This window comes from Sorex fumeus, unplaced genomic scaffold (genome assembly GCF_029834395.1).
Source record: "Sorex fumeus unplaced genomic scaffold, SorFum_2.1 ptg000083l, whole genome shotgun sequence".
Classification (NCBI taxonomy): Eukaryota; Metazoa; Chordata; class Mammalia; order Eulipotyphla; family Soricidae; genus Sorex; species Sorex fumeus.
Window position 1 is genome coordinate 12,546,658 of NW_026606140.1, and position 17,159 is coordinate 12,563,816.

Here is a 17,159-nt window from a genome sequence, read left to right on the forward strand (position 1 = left end):
TCCAGTGACCCATCCCCGCAGCGTCTAGAGCTCTGCCAGGATGGGCTGCAGGTGAGCCGGAATGGTGAGAGCAAAGGGAGGCCGGCCAGAGGGACCCCTGCCTGTCCCAGCCCAGAGAAGCGTCTCTCAGGAGCGGCACAGCACTGACTAGCCGCCACCATCCATCCACCGTCCATCTCAGCAGACCCACAGCCCGGGGGCTGGAGGCCCGTCTTGGCCTGCTCCCAGCCAGGCTTGGCATTCGCTCCCCCAGCCTGCAGCCTTTGTGTTTGCTGGAAGCCAGAGGCTGTGTGTATGGGGGTGGCATGGCGAACCCTCACTGCAGCCGCCGGGAGACCACCAGCACTGTCAGCCACCCCCGCAGGGCTGCATCGGGACCCCCAGGCTCAAGAGGTGGCAGGAGGGAGGAGGAAGCCCCAGGGGGCTGTGCCCACCCGAGTCCCAGGTGTCAGTCAGGCCGCCAAGGTCAGTTTCGCCGACTCTTAGGCGGGGCGAGGATCTGGGACCCCGGCGATCATCTGGGGGAGAAACTCCCTCGCAGGCTTCACAGGCGCGGCTCCTGTTCCCTGAGAGCGCCCGCATGGTGACCACAGCCCACAGTCCATGTCTGGCAGGGCCACTGGCGGGGGCGTGGCTCGGGACCTCAGCTCAGAGTCACAGATCTCAGCTCCGTCCTGCCCGGGCTGAGCACCGGAGACACAGACGTGTGTGTCCTCGTGGGGTCTCTGCAGTTCCTCACCGGCAGTGTGGGAAGAGCCACGCGTCCCCCGGAGGCATAGCTGCGAGGTTCGGCGGGAGAAGCCAACCCGCTGCTACACACACAACCGCGTCCTTTGTTGGCAATATGGGGAATGTCCCCAGGCTTAGGGGTCACTGGCGCACCCACGTGACAGCCAGCCCTGATCTGGGGGCTGGGTTTGGAACTGTGGAACGTGGCAAGGCAAGGTGCATCTCAGCAGGGGGTCTCCACCTCCTCTCTGATTTCGGGAGGAGCACGAGGCCAGGGTTTCTCTCAAGGCCCCGTTTCCTCCATTGGGGTCCCAAGACCCTAATGTGGATTGACCACATTGGACGGTCAGCTCAGACCCCTTCCCAGCAGGCCGGACTCTTTACAGATGGGGGCCAGTGGGTGGGCGGTGGCTCTGTAGGAAAGTGACAATGGCACGGGACGCAGGACGCCCTTGGAAACCCCCCCCCCCCCACACACACACACACCACCAAAAAAAAGCAAAATATCTCAACAACCAAAATTGGGAAATTTTGATTCCGGGCTCAAAAAGTCAGTAAAGGGACTAAGCTGATTGCCTAGCTCCCAGCCCAGCCTGGTTTGGTCCCTGATGCCCTGATGGTCCCCAGAGCACCAGCAGGGGCCTCTCCCGAGCACAGGGCCAGGACCAGCCCCTGAGCACCACCAGTGGGACCGCCAAACTCAAAATCAAGCAGACAAAATGAATTCTGATTCCCGTGACAGCAGCACCCCTGGAGGCTGGGGACCCCACTCACCCTCCCCTCCCCCATGAACACCGGCAGTTCCCCAAACTCACAGAGGATGGTGAGGGTTAGTCCTGCAGCCTTGAGCCAGCGGGGGCAGCCAGCCCCCCAGTTCGTGCAGGGGTCAGTGGAGAAGCATGGATGAGCCCCCTTGGCCCCTCATCCCCCAGCGCCCCACCCGCTCACAAGCGCACTCGTCATGGCCACGGGGTCTGTGTCTCCTGGCCCTGCTCTCAGAAGAACTGGCATCTGCTCGGGCCCCTGGGCGCACCTGGACGGAGGTGGGGAGAGAGTGAGGAGGAGAGACGGACAGGCAGGCCGCGGGATGCAGCTGGAGAGGAAATGCCCAGCGGGGGTCTTGGCCCGGCGGGGGCTCCTCCTTCGACCAGCAGCACTGTGCAGGGCCGCCCTGGGCTGTTCGGGACAGAGAGGAATGGCCAGCCCTGCCGCGGCCCCTTCGAGCCACCCTGCCACCCCTCTCTCTGAGGCTGATCTCCGACGAGCTCCCGGGAGCCGTGACATGCAGGCCGGCAGGCCAGGGCCGTGCCCTCAGCTGTCAGCCAGAGGGGGGTAAACAGAGCCCAGACGCCCGCCGGGTTTCCGTGCAGCGCCGTGGTGCCCTCGACCAGCGGTCCTGTGGTTTGAGATAATAGCTTTAACCTGTGGGGGGGTGGTCCGTGTCCTTTTGCAGAATGAAGTCGCAGAGCTGGCGATGGCTGTCTTTGACGGGAGCAAACGTCGTCACCCCCTGGGTACTTTCCTATTTATTAAATTTACCCAGGCATGACATTCCGTTCCTTAATTGGAGTTTTAATGACTGATGGTTAATTTTAAATTGGAACAATGCCCTTCAATAGGGACCCTTTAGGACCCCCTCCCATCATAAGAAGCACTGTCCCGGCTGGGGGCAGTACGGGGGTCCTGTGTACGTCCTCCCCATACACACAGACGCCCCCCAGCAGTGCTGATCCGGACACCCTTCTTTGAAATTCAATCTGGAAGCTACTCTCCTCCAGATGCAAGAAAAGCCTCTCCGCGTTGTGAGTGGGGGAGCCCAGGGCCGTGGGAAGGGGCGGCCCCATCTCTCCTAATTGGGCCCATTTGTCCCAAGGTCGATACAGGCCTGATGGATTGAGAAGGGTCCCGGGCCTCGGCCAGGGGCCGTAACTCAGTGGGAGAGCGCTTCCCAGAATGGTGGCTCGCTGGCCTTCTGCCCAGCCCCCAGCCCTGACGAGATGCTTAGAAGCTGAACCTGAACGTGAGAACCACAACACCTCAAGCTCCTGCAAGCCCCTTATGCACGCTGCCCGGCTGACTCTCCTCCTCCCCCTCCACACGGGGTCGTCAGAATCTGCTTTACTCTGGGGCCAGAGCGATAAGACAGTGGGGAGGTTGTCTGCCTTGCGTGCAGCTGACCCGAGTTCGGTCCCCAGCATCCCGAGCACCACCAGGAGTAATTCCTGAGTGGAGGAGTAGCCCCTGCGCATCCTGAGGAACAAAAAAAGAAGAAGAATTTGCTTTACTCTCTTGGTCAGCCAGTTTGCCCGTGCATGACCCTAAGCAGACTGTCTGGCATGTGTTTTTGACCCTCCTACCAATGGCGTCTTCCTTTCTTCCCATGCTCCGTGGCTGTGTTTTCTTGACTAGTCTGGCCTCAGAGTACACGCGGGCCAGAGTGAATGTTGTCAGTTTATTCGTCCTGCATTTCTCTGAGACTCATGTGCCACGACACCCTCCATCCCCCGTGACTCTCGTCAATGGTCAAGTTCAGCGTCTTTGAAACCAGGCTGTGATTTGCAGTCTAACCCATCGCCAGCTGCCCGGCAGAGTCCTTGATTAGCCTGCCCAGGGCACCCGGACGAGACGCTTCACAATGTCGTCACTTCCAAGGCCTCATGCGTTGATCTCTCATGAGCTGGGTTTAATTGGATATTAAAAGGTCTCCAAAAATATTGCACTGTGACTTGGCCTGGCAACAAAATATTGTCTTATGCATATTGTCCCTGCAGAAAGACATGAAAATAGAGCAGCATGATATACGAGGAAATAAGTCTAAATAAATTGGAAGGCGATGATAAGATAATGCTAAATTAAAAAAAAACTTAAGTCTGAGAAGGCACTGCATCACGGATTAATTGGCAGCCTCTTTCATAGTGGTTTATAAATTAATGATTCTGCTCGATGGTCTCTGAAAAGCCAGTGAAATATGGAAATGTTCTATGGTTTCAATGGACCAGAATTAATGCATGCATTCCTCTCTTGATGGGCGTTGGTATGTGTTTCCGGTTTACTCTGAAGCATGTGCAGACATTTTCCTGGAGTACTTGAGGGATCTGGATGCTTCCCCAAGGTTCTCTGATGGCACCAATTACTGGGGCAGTTAACAAAACATCTGGACTGCACCATCCCATCCTGAGCCTCTGGAATCAACCACTGCGGGAGATGCCTGGGCCCGTGCCTATCCAACAAGTGCTCTTTGGGGTTTTTATTCAAAAGCATTAGAAAGACGGTCCCAGGAAGCAGGCCTCGGAGTAGACCCCCAGGTCTGAGACAAGATCTCTGTGTCTTCAGCTTGACCAGAGCAGTTTCTGGTTTGTTTTCTTTCTTTTGGCTTTTGGATCACACCTGGCTGTGCTCAGGGCTCACTCCTGGCTCTGTGCTTAGGAGTCACTCCTGGCAGTGCTCAGCGGACCATATGGGATGCTGGGGATAGAACCTGGGTCGGCCACATGCAAGGCAAACACCTTACCCTCTGCACTATCTCTTCAGCCCCAAGATTAGTTTCTTTTCTTTTTTTTAAAAAAAATTTATTAATTAACCATGAGGTACAGTAACAAAAATCTCATGTTTGAACTTTGATCACATGGTCAAACACCCATCCCTTCCACCACCAAAATCCCCAGATCCCCCCATTCCACACTTCCCCTTGCCTGTGTGGCAGCTCTGTAGCACTGTCCTCCCGTTGTTCATTGATTTGCTCAAGCAGACAATTTGCAAGATATTCTTTCTCTACTTTAGTTACCTTCGATATTTAAAGACCAGTCCTACCACCCCTCATACCTGCCGAAAATGCAATGCTAGACAATGTGTTTTGTATGGCTTGTTATGGATGTAGTATAATCTCACGCGGCCTCAAGAGCGTCCATGTGCTCAAGGAATTCTAAGTTTTTAACAATTAGGGTTTGAAGAAATCACTACAGCAAGTTGCTCAGGTTCATCTGTGTGTCTCTGGATCATGGCTACGTGGGAGCTTAGGTAGATGGTGGGCAGATGTGACATCGTCTCGGCATCCCATGGAGTGGAGGGAAGGACGGCCCACTCGTCCCCTGTCACACGAGACTTGGGATTTGTCATCACCGCAAACTCATACCCAGTGCCTCTTGCTGTCTTCTAGAAAACGGCACCCGCTGGGGCTCATAGAGAGCCGGGGGAAGGACAACACCCGCCCCTGGCTGGAGCAGCCCAGCGGAGAAGGCCTTTCGAAAAGTCAGGGCCAACTCTGCCGCAAGTTGCTCAGGTCCAAGAGTCATCTGTGTGTCTCTGGATCATGGCTACGTGGGAGCTTAAGTAGACATTGGGCACATGTGACCCCAGGATCAGTTTCTTAACTCCAGTACTCTTGACGCTGGTGACAGGTACTTCTTTGTTCTGAGCGGAGAGGGTATTTAGCGGCATGCTGGCCTCTGTTTCCAGAGATAACCAGTGGAAACTGTGTCCTTCAAACACATCCGAGAAACCAAAATGCCTTTAGACATGGCAGATGTTCTCCGCAGGGGAGTGGGTGGCAGCCATCACCACCCTGGCTGAGAACCGTTGGACTCGATGATGTCTAATTGGTCGCCAAAAATGATGGCTTCGGATCGTAATCTCCTGCAATGCATAGGTGTTCCCATTGCTCTATCTCCATGCCAACTTTCACATGGCCAGACTGTTGAAATGTTTTTCCCATCTGGTGAGAATAACACAGTGTCTCAGCTTAGTTCAGTTTGCATTTCCTGACTGCTGATAAAACCGAGGTGCTTCCCATGAGTGTGTTAGCTTCTTGTGTGTTCTGTCTTTTGCCCATTAAAAATATCCTGTTGGGTCATCTCTTATTTTCTTATGGATTTTTTTTAGTAAGGATGTTGGGTCACACTTGGCATTGCTCACGGCTCGCTCCTGGCTCTGTGCTTAGGGCTCACTCCTGGCGCGATTGGGGAAATGGAATGGGGTGCCAAACCTGAGTCACCTGTGAACTAGGCAAGCCCCCTACCCACTATATTATTGCTCCAGGCTTCTTATTGACTTTTAGGCACTGAAAATTAGTCTGGGTTTGACTCCTTGGTTATTGATAATGCTTACATCTTGTGATTTGTGGTTAGAGCTTTTCTCTTGTCACTTTTGACTAAAAAGGTATTTTTGAACATCCAGGTGGTCAAGTACATCCTTTCCTTTTGTTTTTGCTTTAAAACATATTATTGAGTAAGTTCTTTCTGCCCCGATGTCATAAACATATTGCCCTCTATATTTCTCCTAAAATAGGGTGTGAACTCTGGCCTTTTACATTTCCGTCCTAAATTCACTGGGAATTGATTCTTAGTCTAAGGTATTCATCGGGCTCTGGTTTTTTCAGCCCCCTGATGCATCCCCTGCTACCCATCGCTACTGTCAGGTCTTCTTCCTTTTCCCTCTGATCTGCGATGCAGCCTGGTGGCCATCAGGGTGGCAGCCGAACTCACTCCCTGGCTTCTTACTCTGTTCTGCCGGTTGTCACTCATTTCTCCATCCAAGCACTAACCAGACCCGATGCCTGCCACTCATTTCTGCCATTCAATTTCCCCTTTTCTTTTTAATCTGGGTTGTTTAAAAACCCTCTTCCTTCCCGGGTTCGATTCCCAGCACCCCATATGGTCCCCTGAGCACCGCCAGGAGCAATTCCTGAGTGCATGAGCCAGGAGTAACCCCTGTGCATCGCTGGGTGTGACCCAAAAAGCAAAAATAAATAAATAAATAAATAAAAAACCCTCTTCCTTTACAAACAAACCTCTCTGCAAGGCACTGCAATATCTTAGGGCACACAGAGAGCACCAGGGACAAAATAAAACAAACAAACAAACAAAAACAACCGTCGTGGACGCCAAGTCCTGTCCTGTCTTCCAAAGAGCGATCTTTCCTGTTTCCCCAGCTGTCTGAAAGGGGCTGGCATTTGAGAGCTCAGGGCAAAAGGTTCGCGATAACTCTCTGGAGTTAATGCCTTTGCAACTTTGCTGTAAATAAAAAAAATAGCCCCAAACCGAAGAAACGGTTTAAAAAGATTTCTCTTGCTTCTTTTTTTTTGGGGGGGGGAGGCAGGGGGTGGGGGCACAATGCTGGGGTCTGGACCCAGAGCCTCACACACAAATGGCAAATGCTCCCCCCCCCAGCTGCACCCTCATCCATTTCTCTCATTTCTTGAAAAGAAAAAGATTATTTTTTTTTCTGTTGCTAACTTAACCCGTCACTTAGTTTTACATTTCCCATTGATCATCTCTTGGGTTTCCACCATTTATCTTAATATTTTATCTCATGTACCCTCCGTCCTGTAAATTTCTGCTTCATTGACCGGCAGTCTCTTCTATTTGAAATCTGCTTTTGCTTTTTATCTCGCTGTTAGGGAGGGGGTTGCGGGGGGGACGGGAGAACGGGGCTCTTAATGTCTCCTACTTATTGGGATTCTAACTCATTTTTCACTTCCAGCTCCTTAATCTTGTTCACTTCGCTCCCAGCTCTAATCTCTTCCTCATCAGCTCTCCCCCCTTCATTTATTCGACACGCAGATGGCTTCTTCCGCGGCTTCTCGGAGCCGAGCTTTCTTTGGGGCCTTGTTTATAACAGCAGCAAAGCGGGGCCCCAGGGAGACGGGGAGCAGCCGCGGCTCATCACGACCCGCCCCCGACTGTGGTTCTGCCCCTGCGTGGCAGCTGCGGGCGCCCCGTTGCCCAGAGCTGGGCGGCAGGTCCACCCACTGCCGCCTGCACATGCCAGGTGGGATTTGTGGGAGGTCTGCCTCTGGGACCGGGCAGGTCCTCTGCCTGGGGTCCAGCGCTTTGAAGCTCCTCGGTCCAGCCTGCCTTGGCTCTGCGGGGTGGGCGCGGACTGTTCCCTCTCTCCGTTTGCGTTAGGACAGCCTGCGGCTTTGCGCCGGGCCCCGGGCCAGCTCTGGAGAGGCTGCGTGTCCCTTGTCAACAACCCTTACATTCTCCGTGCCAGGAAAGTGCCATCTACTCGGAAGTCACCCGGGCCCGCTCCAGACTTCTCGGGTTGGACCGCTCACTCCTGGGGCACTGAGTGCTGGGTGCGGCCGGTTGGGTGGGACCCCTTCCTGCTGTATGGAAAGTGGGGCTGATTTGAGTGTTTTTCTTCCATTTGCTTTTATTTTTATTATTATTATTAGGTTGGGGGTGCTCTCAGAGTTGCTCAGGCAACTATCTGCAGTGCCGAGACTCAGACCCAGGCTTCCTGCCTACAAAACATCTCATAAAGCTATCTCTCAGGCAAGAAAGTTTTTGGGATTTTTTTCCTGTTATTGTTGGTTTGGGGGTCATATTCAGCACTGCTTGGGGCTCACTTCTGGCCCTGCACACAGGGGTCACTCTTGGATGGGTTCGCCTGCAAGGCCAGTGCCTTGTACCCCTTGTACCATCTCTCTAGTCTCAAGTCTTTTTTTCCCCTTTAAATTTTTTTAAATTTGGGAGGTGATGCCAGGGATTGAACCTGGGCCTCCTACATGCAAGGCAAGTGCTCTTCCACTGAGCTACCGGCCAGCCTAGAAGTAGGACTCGGAGTGGAAGTTTCTCCTGGTTCTTTATTGTTATTTTTCGGTGGGATGGGGGGGGGGTGGTTCACACCCGGTGGTGCTTAAGGGTAGCTCGTGATTCTGCACTCAGGGATCACTCCTGGTAGTGCCCTGGGAACCATATGGGATGCCGGGGATCAAACCTAGGATGGTCACGTGCAAGGCAACACACCCCGCACCCCTCCCCCCGCTGTGCTATGACTCCGGCCCCATCACTCCTGCTTCTTTCTGCTTGCAGTGACAGTCCTTGATTGTCCTCATCCCCACCATGGCCACCAACTCTCTGCATTCACTCTTTGCCTGTGACAGTGTGGGGGCACCTGGTGAACCCCTAAGCTTGTCAGTGCTCCAGTAATCTGATCTCAGAGGAAACTCTCCTGGAGACGTCGGCTTTCCCTTCCATTGGAGTAATAAATGATCTCTGATGGCTTAAATGGTTTTTTTTCAACTTTGGAATTTTGCTTAATGAATGATAATAGCAGCTCACACTTTAGAGGGTGCTTTTTGGCTCAAAGATACTTCTTTGTTGTGTTATCTCCTTTGATAAATAATGATAATTATCCTCATCCTGCCCCCAAGTCACTTGATTCATCTTATTTGTGAGTACACAGACTGCAGTGAGCCTTCTTTGGGAGTCTGGGTCTTAATTAACGGGCGACGTAGGGAAGGAAGCGATGAAAGATTATCTCGATTTATGATCGCAATATTTAGCATATTGGAATATAGATGAAGAAAAACAATTAGGCATAGAAAGTGGAGATAAGAGTCAAGATGTTTTGAGATAGAGAATTGAAGACCTAGATTAATAATCGTCACAAAGGAGAACGTGAACTTGTTTTTCGATCAGCAGGTAAGAGTTTAAAATGCTTTTTAAACGCAGAGATAGTTATGACAGGCGAGGTTTGTGGCGTTAAAACAGTTGCTTTCTGGCTGCTCCTGTTTTTTTTTTTTCTTTTTGGGTCACACCCAGCGATGCTCAGGGGTTGCTCTTGTCTCTACACTCCGGAATCACTCCTGGTGGTGCTCAGGGGACCCTAGGGAATGCTGGGAATCGAACCCGGGTTAGCCTCATGCAAGGCAAACACCCTCCCTGCTGTGCTATCGCTCCAGCTCCTGCTCCTGATTCTTGATGCTCTCGTTCATTCTTTCCGCAAATGTGGAGTGCCTGAGCAACTGTCCCAGGTCCTGAAACCCCAGGTCTTGGGTGAAGCAATACTGACCAGAAACAGCACCTGTGTCTGTGACCTGGCAGTTTCCTGCTTTTGGAAGACAACCTGGTCCACACCTCCACTTCCTGCAGCCATCACTGACACCCTCCCTGCTGCCCATGGACGCTCCTTTCTTTTACCCGTGCAGTGATGGCCGTGCCCAGAAGCGCGTATGCCCACCCGCGTTTCCACAGTGGAGGAGTTTTTTCAGTGAGGGAAAGCCGTCAGCATCACTGCCCTGGGCTCCCCATCCCGGCGTTCCCTTCGCCTCCTCTAATTCCCACCCCTGGCTGTAGCCCGCTGGGTGGGTGCCAACAGCAGAGGTGTTTAATGCCATTTCTTGGTTCCTCAGCCTGTGAGGCTCTTATATAAAAGATAGAGACTCAGTATGCCCCCAGGTTCCAGGTACCCTGGTCCTTGTACCCGTTTTCTAGAACCTTCCTCTGTCTTCTGCTACACACACACACACACACACACACACACACACACACACACACTCACTCACATACCATTCCTGCCCTTTCTCTCTCTCCACTGGTTTCTCCCAGTCCCTCCCCTAGCCCAGGACTTCTGGGCATGGCCTTCTCCCAGCTTGGACACAGTTAAGCACCTCCAGTGTGACAGCCCTCGGCACCGACACTCACGGGACCTGAAGGTCGGGGTACCGGAGGCTTCCGATTTGGAGGCTCTCCTTGCTGGTTCCCCTGTGTTCTGGGAGGGACACGCAGCTCCTTGAAGTTCTCCTTGGCCTCCCCACCAGCCCTCCCACCACCATCTCTTGCTGAAACTTAAAGTCAGGGTAGTGCATCTGGGGAAGGGATGGACAGGGCCGGCCCCGTGGGGGTGAGTCACTGGGATTCTTACTTGGTTCAAGGGGGACACAGGGTAGCAGAGCTTATGGACGCGCTCTGTAGACCAGGCAGCAGAAAGAGTCTCCAGAGGAAGCTGGCACTGCACCTTGTCATCCCTCCTAGGAGCTTTCCCCCTGACCTACGTTTTGGCAGTTGTATTCCATCCTTCACTGGGCTGGAGCGATAGCGCAGCGGGTAGGGTGTCTGCCTTGCACGCAGCCAACATGGCCGACCCGAGTTCGATTCCTCCGCCCCTCTCGGAGAGCCCGGCAAGCTACCCAGAGTATTCAATATGCCAGACACAGTAACAACAAAGTCTCCAATGGAGACGTTACTGGGCCCGCTCTAGCAAATCGACGATCAACGGGAGGGCCTTTACCTTTACCTTACTGAACGGAAGGTGATCTTAGAATGGTCCCTAGAGGGCGTCATTGAGGACTTTGATAGTGATGGTAGAAGGGCTCAAGCATTATCTCTCTCTGATGCTGGGGCCAGGGTGAGGGTTGAGGCCCCCTTGATCTCCTGTTCGTTGCTTATGAGCAGCCGGGTCATGTGACCAACATGAGATCCTCTTCACTCTGGCCACCGGAAAGCTCAAAAGCAAACGCTGGGTCACCCTGTCGCCTTTGTTAAGGCAGATGTTATGCCTGATCTCCTTCTTGGCTTCCTCGTTTCCTTCCAGGACATTTTCATTAGCACGTTAAGCCCCCCCTCCCCTTTCTTATGTATGAATGTTAGCAGCGCTCAGTCTTTGTGGGGAATAAGAAAAGGCGAAGTGAATCTGAGTGTCAATATTAGGTGGTAATTCAGCTTCATTTAAGCCTCAAAATGCCCCCAAGGTGGAACTGGAGTAATAATACAGCTGGGAGGACATTTGCCTTGCACGCAGCAGAACGGGGTTCGATTCCCAGCATCCCATATGGTCCCCCACTGCCAGGAATAATTGCACTGCCAGGAATAATTGCTGAGTGCAGAGCCAGGCGTAACCCCTGAGCATTGCTGGGTGTGATTTCAAGAAGCAAAAAAATGCCCCTGAAGGCCCAGGGGGTGCTGGGCTAACAGTAGACATTTGAAATTTCAAGAGAGAGAAAATGCAACTCAGAGAGGTTAAGTTAGATTCCTGCCCAGAGTGGCTGACCAGCAATGGACAGATCCAGCTTCCACATCAGCTGTTTCTCAACCCGACTCTGCCTCCATTCGCTTTGGCTTCTTGTGTCTGAGCACCTGCCCCACTCAGTGTGCTTTTCATTGTTATTCGGCTCGGTGTCCTTCTCCCAGACCTGATCCAGCCCGGCGGGGGGGGAGGGGGGGGCAATGGTCATGACTCGCCTCTCATATTTCTGGCATCTGCCATCATGTTTGGAATATAAAAGAGCTTCGGTAAATATTTGTTGAGAGAAATCAGCTTGGGTTGGTTTGGGGGAACAATTTCTTCTGATTCCTAAATGTGGAGGAAAGAACATTTCTAAAAAGTTTAAGATTCTGAAAATTGCCTTTAATTGAAGCTTCGGCGTGTATAATGGACCTGGCTGTCTTGTGCAGATGTGAGAACCTCTCCAACCCGTGTGAGACAAGGCATCACCTTTGTTTAAGGCAGTGGAAGGTATTAACATGTGTTTAATCCTGTTTGACCTTGTCTGCTGGGGACAGGGAGAAAAGAATCTTGATCACTAAATTGCACAACATTCAAATTGCACAAATAGGCTCATTAGGAAGGAGATGCTGGTTGAATAAAGTAACTTCTGTTGTCTTATTAAAGAGACTGTCTGCCAGAGGATCTTTCTTTGCTTTGCAGATGTTTTGGGTGCAGTCTGTGAAGGCTGATTGTAAATCTCAGCAATGTTGATTCTCTGAGTTCTTGAATTACACGTGTAAAATAAAATGCTGAAAATGGTTTAATCCTGAGAAAATCACATCTTAACTCCCAGATTCCCAGGAGAAGTGGGCACTTCCCCCCCCCCCATCCTTGCCCTCTTTTAAAATCAGAAGTGCCCCGAGGTAGTGTCATTCCTGAGGTGGCAGGAGGCACGGGGTGGAGTTGTCTAAGAGAAAATGGTCTCCGTCTCCCATCAGCTTGATTGGCAACGGTGCTCTCTTGCTTGTGAGGCCAGATCAGCTGTGTAATTCACATGTTCAGGACTAAGTTATCTCTTAGGGGGCCAGAGGGATAGTCCAGGGGAAAAGCACTTGCCTTGCACATAGTTTGAGTGCCCAGCGCCACAAACAGTCTCCTAAACCCCACCAAGAGTGATCCCTGAGCACTGAGCCAGGAGTAAACTCTGAACGCAGCTAGATGAGGCCCCCAAACAAAAAATAAACATGCCCATCCAAGAACCCTAAAACAAAAACAAATGAAAAGTTATCCCTTAGTCTTCTAAGCAGATAGAACAGAAGTTGCAGACGTCCCTCGGAGATGCTCTTGGACTGTCTGTGATCCTGTTCTCTCTCCCTTGGCAAATGTCAGCCGGGGAGGCTGAAGCACAGGGAGGTTGGTAATGCTGGTCGGGGTGACCAATAGGGGAGAAAAAGTCTAGACTGTGCTGATTATTAATGTTTAACTTAGGAAAGAAAATAAAGTTTCTGCTTTTAGAAAGATATTAAACTCATGAGAACATGCAAAAGTAGTACATAGTTCCCGCATATCCTTCACCCTCCTCCTGATGATGTAAGTTTGACCCAGAAGTGTCACATGACCCGGATGTGGATCCAGCAACTGGATTCTTGCTCCCCTCCGGCCTTTTCTGTATGCCAGTATTGGGCACAAGATAATCGACCAGACATACAGTCCCTTGCACGTTCAGATTTGGACTGTGTCTTCCTGTTCTGATGCATGCACACATGCTTGGGTTTTGTTTCAGATACATGGATACTGAGGAGCAGGATGAAGGAGGGACTTACTCTGCTGGCCTCTGCTACCCAGGAAGGGGCAAAGGGCAAACCCGATTTACATCTCTTAGGGTATATTGATCTCTGGAGCTCTGGAGTGCTTAAGCCTTATCTGCAGTGAAGCTGCACTTCAGTGGTGCTTGATGCTCTCTCATCATTTCTTCCCTTTCCTTCCTGTGTTTTCCTTCAGTCAACGGTGACTCAAGTGGGTCACCCCAGGGTAAATACCAATGAAGGGCAGGAGATACACAGACCCTCAGAATGGCACCTCTCAGAGTGAACAGGGAGCCAGAGGGCCAGGAAGCAGCAGGGCACACTGATTCCAATTCAGAAGTGCCGAGAGGAGTGCTGTGCCACGGACCAGCCTTCGTGTTGTCTCATCTGAAGAGCACTAGCTTGCCTCACCTGGTGGCTCGAGGGAAGAGCTCCCAGACGTGGGTTCCAGACCCATTGCCCATGTCCTTAACCAGCTGATCAGCCTTGGACAAGTCTTTTAACCTCTCCAACCCTCAATTTCTCTGCCTGGAGAATGAGAATAACAGGACCTACATTAAAGATCGGCTGTGATAAATGAAAGAAGACAAGACGTACAGGATCATATACCATATGATTTCATTTGTATGAAATGTCCAGGAAAGACAAATGGAGAGAGACAGTAAACTATTAGCTCCTCGAGCCCAGGGAAGGGGAGGGGTGGGGGAAACTCTCCATGGGCACTAAGCGTCTTCTGGGGTGAAGGAAATGTTCCTCAGAGCAGCTTTGGGTGATGAGCACAACTCCCAATATTTGCCGAAAACCACTAAACTGTACGTTTCAAATGAGCAAGTTTTATGATATGTAAATTGCTTTTAAAAGAAGGCATCCGTGGGCCCGCTGGAGGCTGAAGTGGGGTGGGAGAATCGGCCTGCGTGCTGATGCTCTGACAGGCCACGTGTGTGCTTGATCGTGGGTGGTTTTGCATCTGACTGGAGGTTGATTGTTTGCTGAGGCTGACTGCACACCGGAGAAGCTGCCGGGAGAAGCTGCCTTTCCACCGCGTGGTGGCCTGGCCGTCCAGGAGAGATCCGAGAAGGAAGTTTCACTGAAAGATGTAGGCTGTGAGTTTCTCAAAAAATATGGGGCTGGGGGGGGGGGGGCTGGAGTGATAGTACAGTGGGTAGGGCATTTGCCTTGAAGGCGGCTGACCCAGGTTCGATTCCCAGCATCCCGTATGGTCCCCCGAGCACTGCCGGGAGTGATCCCTGACTGCATGAGCCAGGAGTAAGCCCTGATCATTGCCAGGTGTGACCCCCACAAAAGAAATAAAGATACGGGGCTGGCTCTAGATCTGCGGTCCCTCTGGGGACCGAGGAAGGTGATGATCCAGCAATTCTAAGCTACTTCTTTATAGAGTTTTTCTCCTACCAAGAGTAACCAGAAATGAGGCTGGAGTGGTAGTGCAGTGGGAGGGCACTTGCCTTGCTCATGGTCTTCCCAGGATGCGCTCAAACACCATTTGATCCCTTGCACCCCATATGGTTCCTCGAACTCCATCAGAAGTGACCCCTGAGCACAGCAGAGTTTGGCCCAACTGGGTTCCCCATAAAAGAATAACCAGAAAAATGCCATGAAATTTTTTTGGGGGGTGAAGGATGAGATTGGGCCACATTCAAGTGTGCTCAAGGCTGACTCCAGGCTCTGTGCTCAGAGGTCACTGCTGGCTCAGTGTTCAGGGGAGTGTCATACAGTACAGGAAACGGGTCTGCTGCATAGAAGGCAGATGCCCTCCACACTGTACTATCTCTTCTGCTCAAGGCCAGATACTTTTGAGAATCTTCTGGAAGGTTTCCACAACCTACCAGGCAGTGAAGATCCGAGAAGGAAAAGAGACTCGGAGGTGTGTCCCACGGTCCAAGGTGGCTGATTCCACAGTGGCAGCTAAGAAGCAACCAAGGAACAGAGCAGAATTTCCTGTCCCTCCTGGGAACTGAGGGACAAAAAAATGGAGCCCAACAGAAGGGGACATTTGCTAATACCAAATATGCCTCCTAGGATGCTCAGGGCTACATTCTCAAGCAAGGGAGAGGTCGGAATCCACCAGCGCTGATGAAAGTGAAGCTGAACTTCCAATCTGCTCAGTTTCTTGCTGGATTAATGTGATTTGCCCCTCTCTTAACTGCCTGCCAAAAGCAAAAATTCAGTCCTCTCTGGAGAAAAGTAACATCATCCAGAAACTCAAATTATCTCCTCAAAATTTTATGCACAATTTTGAGAATTCAATTACCAAAAAATCACTAGGTCTATTAGGAGGTAAAATGACATGACTTTAAAACCAGGAGACAAAGGCAGACCCAGAGGAGATCCAGATATTCGAATTACCAAACATGGACTTTCTCTCTCTCTCTCCCCCCCCCCCCACCCTTTCCCCCTCCATGTTTTAATCTTTAATTCCTGTACATTGGGATTTTCCAGAATTAGGTGCTATCTCCCCAGCTGGTCTGGGTCTAATTTAGGTTTTTAGAAACCAACACTATTGCGCCCATTGAAATATGTTGTTTTGTGTGTTTTGACAAATGTGCATGCTTGTGTACTGCACACCACGATGAAGGTCTGGAACATTTTTTGTCGCTCCCTAAGGTTCTCATTTCTCTTTCTAGTTAGTCCCTCCACCGCCCTAGTTCCATCAACAAAATTGTCTGTCAGGATATATTATTTTGCGTTTTGCAGTCTCCTAGAAATTCACTCCGACAGCATCGCACTCTTCTGTTTGGCTTTCACATGTAGAAAAATGTTTTTGGAATACCTACATCCGTGTTCTTGTCATCAGCTCGTCTCTGTCTCCATGTCCCCTATGAACTTGAAATAACTAGAGTTAAGATAGATGCAGAATTGGGTGGCAAGATGAAGAATGTTGGCAGCAGCCTCCAGCTTGAAGATAATAAAATGGACATTCAAGACTTGAAAAAATATAATAACCGAAATTAATCATTCAATGGGTAGACTGAACAGGAACTTGGATACCTTTGAAGGGAGAATTAGTGAACTGAGCGATGAGTCAGAAGGAAATCATCTCAGCTGAAGCACAACAGGGGGAAATAAAAATAGAAAACACTAAAAAAGAACGTACGCAAGACATCTGGGCACATTAACAAGGTCTCATATTTGTAATTGCGAGAGCAGAGGGAGAGACAACCAAGAAAATGAAGAACTTGAAGAGATCAGAAAGAGGATCCCTCCAGCCATCACACACCCACACCCACACCCACCCACCCCCAAAACCAGTTAACTTCAACTTCCAGAAGTGCCTTGGACTCCAGAGGGTAAATCTCCTGAAGGCCATACCAGAGCCCCCTTAGTCAGCCTCTCTTCAGAACGGTGGGCTAATAACCGAGTGCTATAGGATGGCGACCCCTCAGTGGGAGTCATGCCACAAATTTGTTCATTCATGCAAGAATGAATGAGTGAAGGGGTGGAGGGAAAAAGGACAGGGAGGGAAGACCCTACATGGAAACTGGCTCGTCCGCCGTTGTAGGTGACTTCCTGGGAGGCAGAATCAGAGATGGAAATGAGCTAGAAGGAGCTTGGTCGGGAATCAACAAGTAGTGGGGAGGGGTGGGGTGAAAGGAGGCAGAAGAGGGTAAGAGAAATCGGGCTGTGAGTCAGTCACTGTGAAGAGGTCATTGGGTGCTGCATCTGGGCTGGCGAGGCTGACTTGATCCAAATTGGGTTGAGGGAACCCAGGCCTTTCTCTGGCTTCCAAAGACTGGCTGGTCCTTGCCAGTGGCCCTCTAGGAGGGTGTGTGGCTTTGGCCAAGACTGTATCCTTGCATCAAGCACAGTTACTGGGATGGGAGTGTGTGTATCTGGGGTGTTAATTTTCGGAGGCTTCTTCCATCCTTTTCTCCATGGCAAGAACAGGTGTGGGAACCG

At 51.2% G+C, this 17,159-nt stretch overlaps 1 protein-coding gene and 1 non-coding gene across 2 annotated transcripts in view; one reads left to right on the forward strand and one right to left on the reverse strand.

Moving 5' to 3' along the window:
* KSR2 (kinase suppressor of ras 2) overlaps window positions 1-17,159 on the forward strand; it is a 334,988-nt gene that overhangs the window by 210,124 nt on the left and 107,705 nt on the right. The window lies entirely within an intron of this gene.
* Window positions 8,203-8,268, reverse strand: TRNAA-UGC (transfer RNA alanine (anticodon UGC)). The gene has a single exon. It is a non-coding gene; the product is annotated as a tRNA-Ala (tRNA).